The 17334-nt window shown below is 38.9% G+C and overlaps 7 non-coding genes across 7 annotated transcripts; 3 read left to right on the top strand and 4 right to left on the bottom strand.

The window, feature by feature from the left end:
- Positions 1-2388: 2388 nt before the first annotated feature.
- Trnam-cau lies at positions 2389-2460 on the bottom strand. Its single transcript has one exon. It is a non-coding gene; the product is annotated as a tRNA-Met (tRNA).
- A 4994-nt stretch (positions 2461-7454) lies between these two features.
- On the top strand, positions 7455-7536 carry Trnas-uga. Its single transcript has one exon. It is a non-coding gene; the product is annotated as a tRNA-Ser (tRNA).
- A 2444-nt stretch (positions 7537-9980) lies between these two features.
- Positions 9981-10052, bottom strand: Trnaq-cug. Its single transcript has one exon. It is a non-coding gene; the product is annotated as a tRNA-Gln (tRNA).
- An 887-nt stretch (positions 10053-10939) lies between these two features.
- On the bottom strand, positions 10940-11021 carry Trnas-aga. The gene has a single exon. It is a non-coding gene; the product is annotated as a tRNA-Ser (tRNA).
- Positions 11022-11521: 500 nt separating this feature from the next.
- Positions 11522-11595, top strand: Trnai-aau. The gene has a single exon. It is a non-coding gene; the product is annotated as a tRNA-Ile (tRNA).
- Positions 11596-14257: 2662 nt separating this feature from the next.
- Positions 14258-14364, bottom strand: Trnal-caa. The gene is made up of 2 exons: positions 14327-14364; positions 14258-14303 (listed from the first exon to the last, which is right to left on the bottom strand). It is a non-coding gene; the product is annotated as a tRNA-Leu (tRNA).
- Positions 14365-16912: 2548 nt separating this feature from the next.
- On the top strand, positions 16913-16985 carry Trnak-uuu. The gene has a single exon. It is a non-coding gene; the product is annotated as a tRNA-Lys (tRNA).
- Positions 16986-17334: the final 349 nt, after the last annotated feature.

Raw genomic sequence — 17334 nt, 5'->3', positions numbered from 1 at the left:
TATTATTGTTCCTCAAACAAGAATACCAATAAATCTTTGTAGACGCAGTGCTTGTCTTCTGCATTTATTCATTCCTACATACTTTCTTCTTTAGTGTGTCTCTCTGGAGCTATGAGACATAGGTCATTGACGGGGTGAAATCGCATGGATAAATAGCAGTCAGCAGTAGTCAATCCTCTTCCTGCAGGATGAACAAGATTTGACTCTGTGTGTACCCTCTATTGAATGCCACACAAGTTGCCCTCCTCTAAACTGTAAGTTCTCTTAGAGAATTCTTTCAACTCTTGGATATCCTTGGCATCATCCTGTATTGTCAATTAAGTAAGTGGCCAATTAGTCTATCATTTTTCCTTATGCATTTTAAGAATCGTTTAAATATGGTTTTCCTATATCTCTTAATCTTTATATTTTTTAAATTTGGAAATTTATTTCTGTTAGTTACACAAATGATATTAACTTTTTTCTTTTTTTGGCCAGTCCTGGGGCTTGACCTCAGGGCTTAAGCACTGTCCCTGGCTTCCTTTTGCCCAAGGCTAGCGCCCTACCACTTGAGCCACAGCCCCACTTTTGGCTTTTTCTGTTTATGTGGTGCTGAGGAATTGAACCCAGGGCTCCATGCGTGCTAGGCAAGCACTCTATGGCTAAGCCACATTTCCAGCCCCTGATCTTTTTATTAAAGCACCAAATATCCTAAATAAAATGTTACCTGTGAGGTATCTATGGTTCTCAAATATTGTGAAAGTCCTGTATATGGAAATTAGGACAATCACAGATTTCAGATCTTCATTAGTATTTAAGTACTCTAATGCTGCCTCACACTTTTGTGCTTCTTTCTCAAGAAGGATCTTACATATTAAAGTCTTCTTAGAGACCTTGATAAGGTTTAAAAGAACAGGGTTCCATTGTATCCTGTTGGGTATTTTGTCTCATTCTATTGTCCCAAAGATGTATTGTAAGAAGTTGATATGGAATAAGCTCTCTGAGAAAGGAGAATCTCCAAGACATTGTTTCATTCAGCTTCAGGCACTGGTGTATTTTTGTCTTTTTACTTACAAGACTTGGGTTAACTAACAAAAGTTGATAATTACTTAGCAACTCTGTTTATAGTTTAGAGATGGTGAAACTTATTAATTACACTCAGGTGGTATAATCAATGCAAGAGGGCTCAGCAGCCAGCTAGGTGTCTATGGTCCCTAACAGTGTTTGTGAACTCATGGAGGGTTCCATAGTTGCCAGTTTTGTACCCTCTCAAGTGAGAGGGTCAATAAATACTATGAGAGATTTTAAACTATATAAAATCTGGAATCTCAAAGGACCCAAAATAGCCAGAACAATCTTTAAAAAGAGAGAGAGAGAGGAAAAAAGAAAAAAAGGGCCAGACTTGCCTAAGAAAATGAGGGCCAACCACCAGAGACTAAGGTGGGGTGTGGAGGGGCATTCTTGTAGGGGACTGTAAACCCTACATACAGGAGGAGGTAGAGAAAGGCAGGTTTGCTTGTTTTGGGGGATCCCAGTAGTGATCAGCAGAGACTATAGGACTGCAGGGAGAGGATGGAAGAAGGAAAAGGTAACTAAGGATAAAATAGAGAGTAGGGCCACTCCCCGCCCCCCGGAAAATTGGAGTGGGTGCTTAAAGCAGAGGCCCGAGGAAATGGGAAAGATGCTACTGTTAAAAGGCTTCTTTTCTTTTCTCGGGTGCTAGTCCTGCACTTGAACTCAGGGCCTAGGCGATGTTCTGGAGCTTTTTTTTTTTTTTTTTTTTTTTTTTTTTTTTTTTTTTTTTTTTTGTTCCCTCAAGGATTGTGCTTTATCACTTGAATATCAGCTCCACTTCTGGCTTTTTCTGGCAGTTAACTAAAGGTAAGAATCTCTCGGGCTTTCCTGCCGTTACTGGTAACTGGCTCCGAACTGCAATCCTGACACCTCAGCCTCCTGAGTAACCAGGATTACAGGAGAGACACCCGCAGCCGGCTGTTGAAAGGTTTGCTCGCTTCTTCTGGAGGGCTGACTGGAGAAAACTTCATTTTAAAATTTTATTTGGGATTCCAAAGGACCCAGCACAGCCAGCACAGACCTTGAAAAAGAAGAAAAAAGTAAAATGACTCGCACTTCCAAAATTTGAGACTAATATCGAATAGTAACCGTGACAATATGGTAATCGCATGAAGATTAACAGAGATCAACGAAATAGAACTGAGATTCTAGAAACAGGCCTGTGACTAGCTGACATTGACAAAGGTGTTGAGGAAACCATATGGAAAGGAACAAGTTGGACACAGTCACAGAACGTTTCTCCTTATTTTGAGCTTTGAAGAAAGTTGGAATACTTTCTGAAAGGCAATCTTGTCTCCTGGAATGCGGAGTTCGAAAAACACGTAAAACGCGAGCTAGCAGAGGATGGTTTCGATCCATCGACCTCTGGGTTATGGGCCCAGCACGCTTCCGCTGCGCCACTCTGCTGACGGGCGTTCTGCTCTTTCAAATCAATATTAGTAAGTTTAGGACTTTCTGTTTGTTTTTCTTTCTGCCTCTTTCTTACTTGTATTTCTTTTACCACTTTACAATCCGAGTTATTTCCAGTCTGTTCTTGGTGCACAGCCCCTAGTCGGCAATCTTCAGTCCTTCGAGAGACTACCGATCAATTCCCTTTAAGTGGGACAATGACTATAAGAACAAGATTGTGAGCTAACTTTTTTTTTAATTTTAATTGTCAAACTGATGTACAGAGAGATTACAGTTTCATACGTTAGGCATTGGATACATTTCTTGTACTGTTTGTTACCTCCTCCCTCATTCCCCCTTCCCTAACATATTTTTTAAAGGCTGTTACAGGTTATTAATCCTTTCATGAAAACTTCGCCAGCGCAGCAGGTCAAATCACTGCAGTGTCTTTGTTCCTTGGCTTTTTGCCAGCTCTGGCATTGGCCTTTGACTTTTGCGTTCTTTCTTTGATTCCCCGGGATCATTTGCTTCTCACACAGGGCGTGTCTCCCAAATCTGTGTTTGGGCCCATTTTTCTTTGCATAACCCAAAGAACCATAAATCATGCCGAAGCTAAAATGGGTTCCGAATCGGAATACAAAGATGACATCGGTGTGGTCATGTACATTTTAGCAAGTTTTTCCAGAATGTCCATCTTAGGTGCTGTTGCCTTCCCAGTGACAATGACCAGCTGCTTTCTCTGAAATAGTCGGTTAGTCATAAACTTCCTGGTTCAGATAGTTACTGTGTCATTCATGATGATGGCAGACTGTCAGACAGCCAGGGAGGAAAAAAGGAGAACTATTATTTCTTTGTAGTTGTTATATCATGGATGAATTTCTTTCTCTTTTGAGGAGGTAGGTGAGAGATAGGAGTAAGGAGGACCTGTTCAAGAATTCCAGGGCATGTGGCAAATAGAGGGGGGAAAGTACTTTCTCAGAAAAAGATGCTCCTCAACACAAAACACACAATTATGAAAGTCATTATTAGGGAGTTTATAAAAATATAGAAGATGGTGGGTGACAAACAGGAAATGCCCTGCACTTCAAATTTCTTTCCATATTGAAGAAACTATTATAACTAATAGTGTTCAAAGTCATCCATATGTGATTTTAAATATGAATACTACCTTTGAATTGTAGTCACATAATTCACTAATCTCAATTTTGTAAATTGTGAAGCTAAATGTGTGTCCACACCTACTGAGATTCTAGTCAAGCCAGTTCTTTGAGTATCTCTCTCTTCTCAAAAGGGGTTCAAGAGGTACTGGTGCCTCCTACATTTTTGGAACAGTGAAATGAGATAAGCAGAAGGGAAAAGTGGCTAGAGATTAGAGGGTGATGGAAAAGTATAATTGACTCCTTCTTAATACAGTCTGAGATCCCCACTGAGGGTCAGCCATTGATTTGGAATATTTTCTCTTCTTATTGAGCACAGGAATGTGAAAGGGAGTCAAAAGTAAGGTACTTCTTTTTTTTCTTTTCTTTTTTTATTGTTATACAGAGAGGTTATAGTTACGTGACTCAAGTACTGAGTAGTGAGCACAATTCTTTTTGAACCAGGTCCCCCTTTCTGTCACTCTCTCCCGTTTTTCCCTCCTGTCTGCACCCACAAGATATCCAGTTCATTTTCATATAGTGTCCAGTGAGTATGACCATTATATAATGTTGAAGACCTCTCAGAGCATACTCCTTTATAATTTTTCATATCAGAGTTCAAAAAATACTCTGTCTGGTCACAAACCAGCATTTGTATGAAACTACCAGTTTTCCCACCTCTTCTAAGCCTAGCCTGGGAACTAGAAACAGAATAAGCCTCTATTGTTTGTTTATAGAGAGCATCATCAAATTTGATGATGACATTTATGACGGCTTATTCTTAAGTACTCCCTTTAACTCTCATAAGAATACAAATTCTCTCTAATTTCAGCTTAGATTTTTTTTTTAGATTAGGTGTTATCTTTTTTTTTACTGTAGGAACCACTTAAGGTGACAATTGCCATCACCAATACATAGATACTTGAAATGGCATTTTATTTTGGATACTTTATTGTTTTGAAAGGCAGAGACATAAAAAAAAGGGATCTCCTAAAATGTGTGAGGTAAAATTACAAAACAAAAAAATGGAGAGACACCCACACTATTAGTTAGAAGTCTTTAGCACAACCTATAATCCCAGAAACTAATTAAAAGTAGATAGTGGGGTGTAGTGTTTAGTAGAGCATTTGACTAGCATACAAGAGAACTTGGATTTGATCCCAAGCACCATAAACACACACACACACACACACACACACACACACACGGGGTAGGGGGGAGGTGAGGAAACCCTGTAAAGATGTAAAAGCTTTAATAAACAAAAGCTTCTAAATTTTACCTAAGTTCTGTTTTTTGTTTTTTTTTGGCCAGTTCTGGGCCTTGAACTCAGGGCCTGAGCACTGTCCCTGGCTTCTTTTTGCTCAAGGGTAGCACTCTCACTTGAGCCACAGTGCCACTTCTGGCCGTTTTCTGTATATGTGGTGCTGGGGAATTGAACCCAGGGCCTCATGTATATGGGGCAAGCACTCTTGCCTCTAGGCCATACCCCCAGCCCAATTTTACCTAACTTCTATATAATGAATATGAATTCTAAACACTGCAATTTCTGAAGAGAAAAATTTTAAACACACATGGGACCTTAGAAACGAACTTTTGCCTTGTTTGTCATAAAGCAAGTTTCTACAATTCTAATTGTTCTGAGAGATAATATTAGTATCTAACCATGATACATTTTGTTGAGTTAGCAATTAAAAATGGAAAATTGTGTTATGGGAAAACAATCAGCCAATTTCATCCAAAGAAATCATAGAGAAAAAGTAAATAAATGGTTGGTCTCATTCAAGAGAAGAGAAACACAGGATGGAGATGATCAACAACTTCAACTTTTTATTTCAGAAAGAAGATCCATCATGGTAAGAAGTGAGAACAAGTTCCATCAAACTGCCAGACAAAAACATAGCTGATGAGATAAATATTCCCTTTACAAGCAGAAGGTCCTTTTTCCAAAAGAAAGAAGTCACAGCAGTTGGCAAGATTTAAACTTACAGTGGGAAACCCTGATGGTTCTCAAGCTTATCACCTCAACCACTCAGCCACAACTACTTGAGAGGAGTAATGAATGCTCTCAAGGGTGAGGAACCATGTTGCGTTTAGCTGTCTCAGGTGAAATTGTCATCAATATTTCTGCTTAATGGCATTAAGTTAAGAAGTAACATTTAATCCTCAGACCTAGGAAGCCCCTTATTCTGATGATATGGTGAGAAGAGACTAAACAAGAAATCGTTCTATACGCCAAGCTGCCTTCTATCTCAGTTTCTATGATGGGAACCCATGGGACACACTCAGCAACTTTGACAAGTTCTAACATTGGCTGTGGAGTTGTATTATCATCATCATCATCATAATCATCATCATCATTATTATTTTATTATTGTTATTGCAATGTACAGAGGGGTTATAGTCACATAAGCCAGATAAAGAGTACATTTCTTTTTGGATGTCACACTTTCCCTCACTCCCAGTTTTTCCCTCCCATTCCCACCTTCAGGTTGTATTCATTTTCAACATAGTGTCCTGTAAGTACAGGAATTTGGAATTATAGCATAAATGTGCAGTATTCCCTTCCTTCCATCTGATGATTCCACATGCAAAAACATTTGCACAGATGCTATTGCACCAGTAAACATTTTATTACTAACATTTTCCCAGAGTAATTAGTTCCTCAACATGTTGCTTTCAGTGTCTTTGTCTTTAGTGTCTATGAGGCAGATAGAACAACACCTCTCTCAAATTAAATGTGTCACTTTCAATATTTAGTTTTCATTCTCATAATTCAAATGAGAATGAAATGCCTTTGTGGAGTACATGTTTTCTTTTGAAATTATTTCCCTAGGAGAGAGGCCCTCAAATGTCTATGGCATCAGAACCACCTGCATGGATTGTTACAACACACCAATGGACACCTCTCTCGCAACCACTGTAGATTTAAGCTTAAGCATTCTATTGTGGGCTTCTTATTAATTCCTAGGTAGTGCACCGGATGGAGTTGGCCCAGGACTATGATCAGTAATCCCCCAAATGATTTTAACTGTGTCAAAGGCTATAAACTCTTTAAAAGATTAAATGACAACACAGAGTCTGGCAAGTGATGTGGCAGTAAAACCAACAAACATTTGTAAGAACAGAAAGAAAGGACCATCATCCTTGTTCTTCTGAAGGAAAACCTATAGGAGAGCTTTTCCCTATCAGGCAGGATAACACTGGGTGGTGGATGTCAATTTCCTTTTGTGTCTAAATGCAGTTTCATGTTCCAATGATCTACCTTCATTCCCAGAATCCAAAGATAAAGTCTGTAATTCAGAGTTCCTGACATAGTCATAAGGAACCATTCATATTTCAAGTATCCTCCGAATAAACCACCCATCTCTGAGACAGAAATCAACTCAGTTCATTTAACTAGATTTATTGACATTTATGTCTTCATTTTTTTAATCAAATCATTTTAATGAATGCCATTGAAGAAATTCCTGGTGTAAATTTTAATTCTTAGTATAAGCAGATGATCCCTATTCTCCCACTTTCCCCTTCATTCTTGTTCCTTCTCCCTGCAGCATTTAAGAGATTAAAGAGCACTTGGAAAAAAAGACTTCCTTTCTGCAGAATCTTGAGAAATAGGAGTGAATATATCTGCTAATGTCAGTGGCTTCAAGAAGCTCCAACACCCAGAGAGTCTGAGTTGCTTTTCTAGGAGCCTTTTCTTCAATACCATCTATTGATTCTTAATTTACTCTGAGAGAACTCTTTCATTCATGAGAAAGAGGGATGAGTTCATAGTTCTTGGATGGAACTATGAAGTTCTTTATTGCCAGACCTGCTGCCAAACACGCCACCCATTTATTTTCAGTTTACTTCATTCCCCAGGAAACAATTAGACAGGTAGTCGTGGCCGAGTGGTTAAGGCGATGGACTTGAAATCCATTGGGGTTTCCCCACGCAGGTTCGAATCCTGCCGACTACGCTTTTATATGAAGCGAACTGCAGTTTTCTACCAGCAACTTTTAAAGTCTTCCTTACCACTACACTAGCCAGGGAGATTTCTGAAAGTCAGAAAACTACTGACCCACATCATCTGCCAGGAAGTCATTCCAACAGCCCTTCCGACTCTAATAGATTGATGATAACCTTGGGGTTCATAATAATTGTGGGCCAGTGATAGATAAATGTGATATAGCGAATGAATCTGATCAGGGCACATTGGAAAATAAATATAGGTATGCCAACAAGTGGATCACATCTGTTAATCCTAGCTGTCCGGAGGCTGAGATCTGAAGATCGCCATCTGAAGCAAGCTTGGGCAGGAAAGTCCACGAGACTCCATTCAATTAGCCACCATATAACTCAACTTGTTTAGTTCAATATCCCATTGATTTTTCCCATAAGTGTAGGGCTACCTATGAGTATGTCAATGAAGTGGGATATATTCAGATAACGATTTTACTCAATCATTTTGCTTGAAAATAGGTGAGCTAATGAACAAAACTAATGTCGCTGCACATATTGAAGTAGAATGTAGTGAATTGAACAAGTAAAACGTAGTAATTATGAATGGGACACTTTACTATTCATATCAAAAATGTTACTGCAGTTTTATTGTTATTAAGGTGTTGTGCAGAGGGGTTACCTTTCTCAATTTAGGTAATATGTACATTTCTCTTTTGGACGATGTTACCTCTTCCTTTGCTTTCCCCCAACTCCCCCTCCTGTCCCTGCTCACAAATTGCACAGTTAATTTCTCACATAGTGTATGCTAAATACTATGATTGAATCTGTTCACCTCTCTCCCCTCTCTTTCTGCTCCCCCTCTCCCACTTTGTCTTCCTTATGAAGCAGAAGTATCAGCATTTTTAAAAGAGCAAATGCAAATATAACATGGTTCACAAAAAATACTGGAGTAAAATGTTAGCATAGTAACTTAAACATAGCCGCTTAAAAAAAAAATACTACTGAAGTTAAAACAAAAAACAAAAACCTTGCCAGAAAAGGGGCCTTACAAGAGCTGCTAATGTGCTCAACCTTTGTAACACACAATGTATCAACTGTGTGCAATAATGTACTCAACATCGGATGCTTCCTTTCCTTCCATATAAACTGCAAAATAACAGTGGAATTCTCTGGAAAACCAAATTGTAACTGTTTAAGGTCATGGATAGTGTCAATGCCCTCCTACTGGACTCTCAGATTCCCACAGAACAATTGTGCTTGTTATTCACTGTAACAAAGTAGAACACACACTAAAAGAGGAACTGTTTCACACAGAGTCAGGCTATCACCTCAGCTCTCAGGAGGCTGAAGGAGAATGCTCTCCACTTAGAAATCCAGCTCCAAGTAGCCAGACCTTGCTTCAAAATGAGAGAAGGTAGGGAGGGGAAAGGAGGGGAGGGAGAGAAGGGAGGAAGGTAAGAAGGGAGGAAAAAAAGAAGAATGGAAGGGATAAATAATCTACGACCTTGGCTTGGTTGAATGATTTGCAGGAGGACCAAAAGAAGGGGAACTTTGCCCTAAATGGAGAAGCTGTTAGAAAACAGGATATTCATTCACCTTAGTTATAAGGTTGGACTAAAGATAAAATTATAATTGTGAAGAATTCTGACAAAGAGAGATATTTGGTAAGTTATGGATACCACAAAACAAAATGGCAATGCAAATCATTTCAATGACCAGATGGATATTGCAAAAATATCACGATACATTTTCCCAAGTCTTTGACTTTCAAAGATATTAGACCTGTAGCTATTTCTAGAATATCTTGAGCCTTATATGTCCATTTTACTTAGAGTTCACCTGATCTATGATTTTTCACATTTGGTTTCTGTGTCTGTGAGTCTCTTCTCTGTATTTATATACACATATGCTGGTTTCAGTGGCCTTTGTCAATTGGAGCCAGAAATTTTACAGCTAGATGGAAGTTAGAGATAGAAGAAATACTATTAACTGTGCATCCTCCCACACCATTAAAGACATTTGTTTTCTATATGTGAATTACTGAACAATTTCAAACTATCATTGTAATGTGCACAGAAAACAAGCTATTTCAAAATCTGTTTGATATTCCTTGCTGTTTTTTTTATATGGTGCTAAGGCTCAAATGTATAGCCTCGTATATGCTAAACAATCATGCTATCACACAGCCACATCTCTTGTCCTGGAGATTTTTTTTCCCCTGGTTCCAGTAGATTTTACAGGATTTTGTTGTTTTCTTCTTTTATTAACTTCTGATGCTTCTTTTCTTTCCATAACTTAAAACTGTACAGTGAAATTCATTCTCTCATTGTGGAGATGCAATGTTCTGGGGATTGAGAAAAACTCACAGGAGATATTTAAGTGCAAAACTTAATAAGTATGTCTGTCCACTGTGTAACGTCTTCCTCCAGGCAGAATAAATAAGTTCTTTTTAAGGGAAAAAGGTCCCACCGAGATTTGAACTCGGATCGCTGGATTCAGAGTCCAGAGTGCTAACCATTACACCATGGAACCTCTCCTACTAAACCAGCTCTCACAATTGTTTCTGAAATATAGGAACACTACTAAAGGTTTATAATAGTAAAAAATCTTAATCTATATTTATTCCCAATATCTTTTTGAAGAAAACCTTGAGGGATCTAATTTATTTATTTGCTAATTTCACTAACCTGTACAGTATACCCTCAATTCTCACATTAACTAAGAATCTTGACAGTGCTTATCTTGTGCTTTTTTCATTAAGATAAACTAAATGAAGGGCTGGGGATAAAGGATATGTGCTTAGTGTGTTTGAGCCCTGAGCAATAACAACCAAGATCTAACAAAACCAAGTAATTTATTCTTAGATATACTAGAATTATACTGAATGTCTTATGTTTATTATATGATTGATTGCTTTAGAATCTCAGTGAACTGAGGGAATTTATACATCTTTTTTACCCAGAAATTGAGGTTTGCAAATCTTTTATTGTGCAACTCTGCTCAATTTCAGTCATGGGATTATTTTCCTTCACATATTTGTAGTTACCAGGTCTATGTTGATTCCAGGAAATTCACAAAACTACCAAGTAGACCTTGAATTTGGGTTTCTCTTTATGTCACATAAACTACTTATAACTATGAACCAAACTCACTCAAATGAAATCATGCATGAAGATGTTCAGGAAAGTCTCTTTAATATATTAAGAAGTTCATTAACCACAACATTAGAGGGCAAAAGCATCCACCTACGAAACTGAAATTCCAGTTGATCCAGTTCTTGAGTCTCTCTGGGTGGTTGTGGGATGCAGGGATCTTGACGCTGTAGTTTTGGAAGATGAGTCAGATATCTGGAGCAAAGTTCTGAGCACTGCAAGACTGTTAAGGAGTAGGTTTAGTCACTAAGAAAAAATTAAAACAGACGTAGTCGGCAGGATTCGAACCTGCGCGGGGAAACCCCAATGGATTTCTAGTCCATCGCCTTAACCACTCGGCCACGACTACCATCCCTGTGAGGTAGCACTCCAATAGTAAAATTATATCATATGGCTTGACAAAATATAGTCAGTAGTCCTGTTTGTACATGCTTCACATTCTTTTTTTTTTTTAATTTATTTATTAATTGAACACAAATTTTTTGACAAGGTGTTATGCAAAAAGGGTACAGTTACATAGTAGGGCAGTGTGTACATTTCTTGTGATATCTTACTCCCTGTTTTTCTTTCCCTTCTCTAGGTCAGGTAGACATATATACAATATACAATGTATCAAGAACATATACAGTAGCCACGTGGCCAAGCCCAAGAAAATTCGCCTAGGGCTTTAAATGTAATGTCGATATTATGCTTCACATTCTGTACTATATGAAATAGGTTGCTTTTCCTGTTAGTTCCCATCCTTTTCTTATCGCTAGCAGGAAAAAAAATTGAAAAAGTGGCTCACTCATGAGAGGGTGCTGTGTCATCTCACAGGAAAACAAGAGCAATGAAAAAGGTTGTGACGTCGGCCGGTTAGCTCAGTTGGTTAGAGCGTGGTGCTAATAACGCCAAGGTCGCGGGTTCGATCCCCGTACGGGCCATAGTTTTTTGGGGCTGGGGATATGGCCTAGTGGCAAGTGTGCCTGCCTCGGATACACGAGGCCCTGGGTTCGATCCCCCAGCACCACATATACAGAAAACAGCCAGAAGTGGCGCTGTGGCTCAAGTGGCAGAGTGCTAGCCTTGAGCGGGAAGAAGCCAGGGACAGTGCTCAGGCCCTGAGTCCAAGGCCCAGGACTGGCAAAAAAAAAAAAAAAAAAAAAAAAGAAAAAGGTTGTGGACTCATCTCTCAGGAAGAACAGAATGTCATTTGCAGGGAAATGAATGGAAAAGAGAAACTTACTTTAAGTAGGTCAGGCTCAGAAACACAAACAACATTGTGGGAGAATTAACTTCTCTGACCAGTGGAAAACTTAGCCTAGGCACAGATACTCTGATGCCTTATTAGCATACTAATAGGCCCTTGGGAACATATTCCCACTAAAGAGTTTCTTTGTGTTTGATGCCACCTTTTGTTATGAGAATCTCCCCTTCCCCCTTACAGAGTCTCCCTCAGGAGACTGGCTTGACCAGCTGCCTTTAGTGATAAATTCTCACTGTAGATAGGGAAGTCTCTTCAAGAGTCAATGGAGAAGTCAAGATCAAAGTTATATAGTAGCTAGGAGATAATTATATTTCTGCCTCGACTGGTTATAATCCTTTGTTTTGATATCAACAATCTTTGTAGTAACTACCTCCTGTAATAGGGAAGCTTTTGTATTAAGTTTTCTCCCTCACAGTAGTAACAGCCTCTACTTTTGTATTTGAGATGGATATCATGCTGTATTAATTTTTATCCTTGAAGTTATGAAATTGATTTCTAACCCTATATAAACCCTGGCCCTCCTGAAATAAAGCATGCATTGGTTCACTCGCCTTGCATCCCCCGTGTCCTGACTACGGCTGCAGTTACCCGGGTCCAACGCAACATGTTTTCTCTCAAATGGATAAGTTAGATCTGAATTATAAACATATATGAAAACATACAGGTTCAGTATATTCAGGAGGACTCCAATATTTTAACTCCTGTGAACAACTAACAAACAGCATAACAAAATGAATACCAGGAAGCTGAAACACATTTTAATGGGGGCAGAGGAGGTAGTAGAGTGCTTGCCTAGCATGTATGAAGCCCCGGGTTCAACTCCTCAGCACCACATAAACAGAAAAAGCTGAAAGTGGTGCTGTGGCTCAAGTGGGCAGAGTGCTAGCCTCCAGCAAAAACAAGCCAGGGACAGTGCTCAGCCCCTGAGTCCCAAGCCCCAGGACTGGCAAAAAAAAAAAAAAAAAAAAAAAAAAAAAAAAAATTGTAGTATTCCATAACATGAACTGTACCATTATAATTATAAATACTTCACATTTCAAGTCTAGATTACCTGGCATTAAACGGTCTGGACTATCTTCAACTGGAGACCTCCAAAAGAGCTCCTTGGCTTGTGAAGAGAGTGAAATGGGGGAAAATACGCTTTTCAAGAATTCCTCAACTTGCTAGACACCAAGTGTCTCGTGCCTGTAATCCTAGCTATTCAGGAGGCTGACATCTGAGGATCATGGTTCAAAGCCAGCCCAGGTAGGAAAGTCCATGAGACACTTACCTCCAATTAACTACTGTGGCTCCAGTGGTAAAGCGCTATCCTTGAGCTGAACAACTCAGGGACAGCGCCCAGGCCTACAGTTCTAGCCCCAAGACAGAGGAAGGAGAAGGAGTATTCCTCCATTTTGAATGGTTATTGTGGTATAAAGAAAGAATGGGCTAATCTCTACATTTTCTTTCTGAGCAAAGTACATTCCCTAATAAAGCAAAGTTTCCTTCCTTCCTATTCTTTCTTTCTTCCTTTCTTTTTTTTCTTCTTGTTAGTCATATCTATTCTATTTTCTTTTAGATATTTTTTTGAAAATTACATTTCAAAGAATCAGCTCATACAAACCTGCTTTTCCAAAAAAATAAAATCCAGTATCTGTATTCTCAAAACTCACAGAACTGTTGGAAATGTCTGGTGGTTAGCCAGAATGTCTGTCATATTCAAGCCAGTGTCACATCATAAGTAGTGATTTATGTATAGCTAATTTCATAGGCAAATTTCAGTCATAAAGATTAATAGAGACTACTGATATTATTCTCAACTGTCTTCACAATTGTCTTTTTTGCTAAATTGTACCTAACATATTTTCTCAGGATATTTTCTCAATTAATACCTCAGGACAACTGCGTAAGTTTGGATTAATTTAGTATTTGGGGAGAAGAGTCTTCTGGGGACTTTTCTGTCCTGGGTTGGCTTTGAGCTACAGCACCACTTCCAGCTTTTGAGTGGTTAATTGAAGATCGGAGTCTTTTCTGCTCCGGCTGGCGTCAAACCACGATCCTCAGATCTCAGCCTCCGAAGTAGCTAGGATTAGAGGTTTGAGGCACCAGGCCCTGGCTACTCTCTCATACATAAGAAAGCTTCCCAATGTGCCTTATTATGCCTGGAGAGGAGGGGGGAGGGTCTGGGACCACGATATACATACAAGTCAATTTAACTTAGCTTTACCAGTTAAAATATTACAGTGCTATCTCAATTCCCCATCAAGTAATGAAGGACCAAAAAAGAAAGAAAAAAAAAGCAAACAGAGCTATGACCATACAAGGAAATGAATGTCACAATTGTAGACCAAAAGAAACTGTGTCAGAAGTGGGATTCGAACCCACGCCTCCACATGGAGACCAGAAGTCCCGAACCTGGGAAGTCAAAGCTTGAGTCTGGCGCCTTAGACCACTCGGCCATCCTGACACCAAGTGAGGCGCCTGGCATGGTACGACTTTCTACTATGATCACGGCCAAAGACAATCACTTTTGTACATAGAATAAATAGAATGAAATACTAGCTCTGAACAGACTTGCATGACAGTAGCCGAAATAAGAGGACTTTTGTTGAAAGCCGGAGTTGGTTGCTGTGGGACTTGGCTAAGGTGTCTCAGAAGAGCCCACCGACCTTAGAGGCTTAACCTCTCTGCGCTCCCCTCCTTCCACTCACTCTCGGAGGTGATCGGAGAGGATTCCTATGGATATTAGTACTGGCTGCAGAGACCTCTTGAGCCAGCTCTCTTGCTTATTCTCTCCTCAAAATGAAATTTTGGCGGGAGTCGTGTGCAATCTTGTCTGTACTTCTCACTATTGCCTGATTCTACTTCCATCACATTTATTCAGCCACTGGGTTGTTTGTTTTACTCTCTTGTTTTATTTGTCCTGTTCGTTTCTATGGCCTAAGGAAAGGGGATGTCAAGCGAAGGAATGTGATATATGATAATAAAGATATTAGTTGACCAATTATCGATCATCATCACCTAGGAATATAATAATTTTTCTTTCCTTCTCTTTTTTTCTGTCTGTCTGTCTCTCTCTCTCTCTCTTTCTCTCTTTCTTGCCCTCCCTCCCAACACTCACTGTCACTCTCTTTAATCATCTCTCTAAACTGAAATGTTTCCATCAACTAACTGGTAGCTACCCTTAATTTTATTTCCTATGGAAATAGACAACGACTATAAATCCATTATGGCACTATTACAAACTGTCGTTTGTGGACAATGGTCAAAAGAGAAATGGTTTGGTGGTAGTTCTTTATTTCTCTATAACTTTTTAAAATCTTACTGTAATGCTTAAATATTTTACCATCATGCAAAGAAGTAGAAGGAATAAGGATGTTGAGTCAACTATTAGCAGGATTCAAATTCACACCCCACAGTTAGAACATTATCATAATCTAAGTAGAGATGCTGCTGATTTGGACTAGACATGGTAGTTTGGCAGCAGTGCCAAAGAATTAACACATGGCAAAGTTAGTCAACAGCATTCTCTATCAGGAAGAAAAAAGGGCAAGCTTCTTAGCATCATATTGAACAAATAATATACTTGGTTCTACCATCTACAAGAGCCATCATATGACACTGAATCACAGTTCATCCCTTATGTGACAACATCACAAGCTAAAATTAAATGAGAAATAGGAAATTAGTTAGGTACAATAGCTCATGCCTGTAATCCTGCCTCCTCAAGAGGCTGAGATGTGAGGATCATGATTCTCCAATTAACTAAGAAAGCTAGAAGTGGAGTGACTCTAGATAAACAGCCCTGAGTTTAAAAGCTGAAGCAAGAGTATGAGGCCATGAGCTCAAGCTCTACTACCAGCACAAGAGAGGAAGAAAGAAAGAAAGAAAGAAAGAAAGAAAGAAAGAAAGAAAGAAAGAAAGAAAGAAAGAAAGAAAGAAAGAAAGAAAGAAAGAAAGAAAGGAAGGAAGGAAGAGAGAATGAGAGAGAGAGAATGAGAGAGAGAGGGAGACAGAGAGAGGAAGGAAGGAAGGAAGGAAGGAAGGAAAGGAGGAAGGGAGGGAGGGAGGAAGGGAGGGAAAAATGAAATTATAGTAGAAATTCTCACAAGTGAAATAATTTTTGAGATACCTAAAAAAAGATAATTTTCCCCTTCAGTACCAACACAGCTGGAGGTAGGCTTAGAAAGAACTTATAAGGTAGGTAGAGATACTCAGACTGGTTTGTGTGGGATTATTGAAAAGTATGTTAGTTTTAGAATCTTCTCTTAAAGAAAATTGTTTCTTTAAGTAGGAATCTCCATAATCCATAACATGACTTGTTGACACTCATAATGAAGACCAGAAATGATTGAATTATATCTCAAGTCCAGACAATCAAATAATCTATATGTCCTCCATTTTTTGAGTCTGTCAAGAATACTATTCAGGTCAATACCAGTGGCTCACACCTATAATCCTAGCTACTCAGGAGGCTGAGATCTGAAGATTGCTGTTGGAAGCAAGCCAGGGCAGGAAAGATGGTGAGATTCTCATCTCTAATAAACTATTTAAAATGCCAGAAGTGGTGCTGTTACTTAAGTGGTAAAGTGCTACTATTAAGCAAAACAAGCTCAGAGACAATGGCCAGGCCCAGAGTTCAAGTCGCTGGTGGGCAAAAATAAAAACAGCCCTCTTGTTCTGGTCATTCCTAAAAAATGGTGGCTTCCTCCAGGCTGGTAAGGGAGCCTGCCATTGTGGTTTATTTGCATAGACTAATGAATTTCATTCCTTACTAATTACTTTGTGAAATAATCTTCATTCTCCCAACAATTACACCCATTGTTTCCTTTGTTTAATGAAAGTACAATGTTTAAAATTTAAAGTGAAATAATCTAGAAATAGTTTAGATGACTGAGCAAATGTCTGGAAGATTCTTATGGTTCTTGTAACCAAGGATTCTCCTGATTCTTACTGATGGTGAATTGGTGATTGAATGAACTCATTTATAGAATAAATAAGATACCCATCTGGGAGCCTGGATAGCTCAGTCGGTAGAGCATCAGACTTTTAATCTGAGGGTCCAGGGTTCAAGTCCCTGTTCAGGCGATAGTGATTTTTTTTAATTTCCCTGGTATTTGACTAGAAGTCATTATTAAGTCATTAAGTTATTATTATTCAAGTTAAAAAATCTCCCTTAACATTATCTATATAGTCTGTTCTCAATAAATTATAATAACATCTGAAATTTCCTGAGCTTTGGTCTCACAAATTATTTGTATAATTCTATATTTCTATTCCATCCAGGAAGCAGATGTCATTCTAGAACTAATATGATTTTCAAGCCAACCCAACCTCCACCAACTTTCAGCAATGATCTAGAACCCTTGGTACACCCTACAGCAAATTCATCTCTTGCACTTCAAACCACAACAAATGACAAATGAGAGTTACCAAT

This window comes from Perognathus longimembris, chromosome 6, assembly GCF_023159225.1.
Source record: "Perognathus longimembris pacificus isolate PPM17 chromosome 6, ASM2315922v1, whole genome shotgun sequence".
Classification (NCBI taxonomy): Eukaryota; Metazoa; Chordata; class Mammalia; order Rodentia; family Heteromyidae; genus Perognathus; species Perognathus longimembris.
This window is presented reverse-complemented; position numbering and strand designations above follow the sequence as displayed.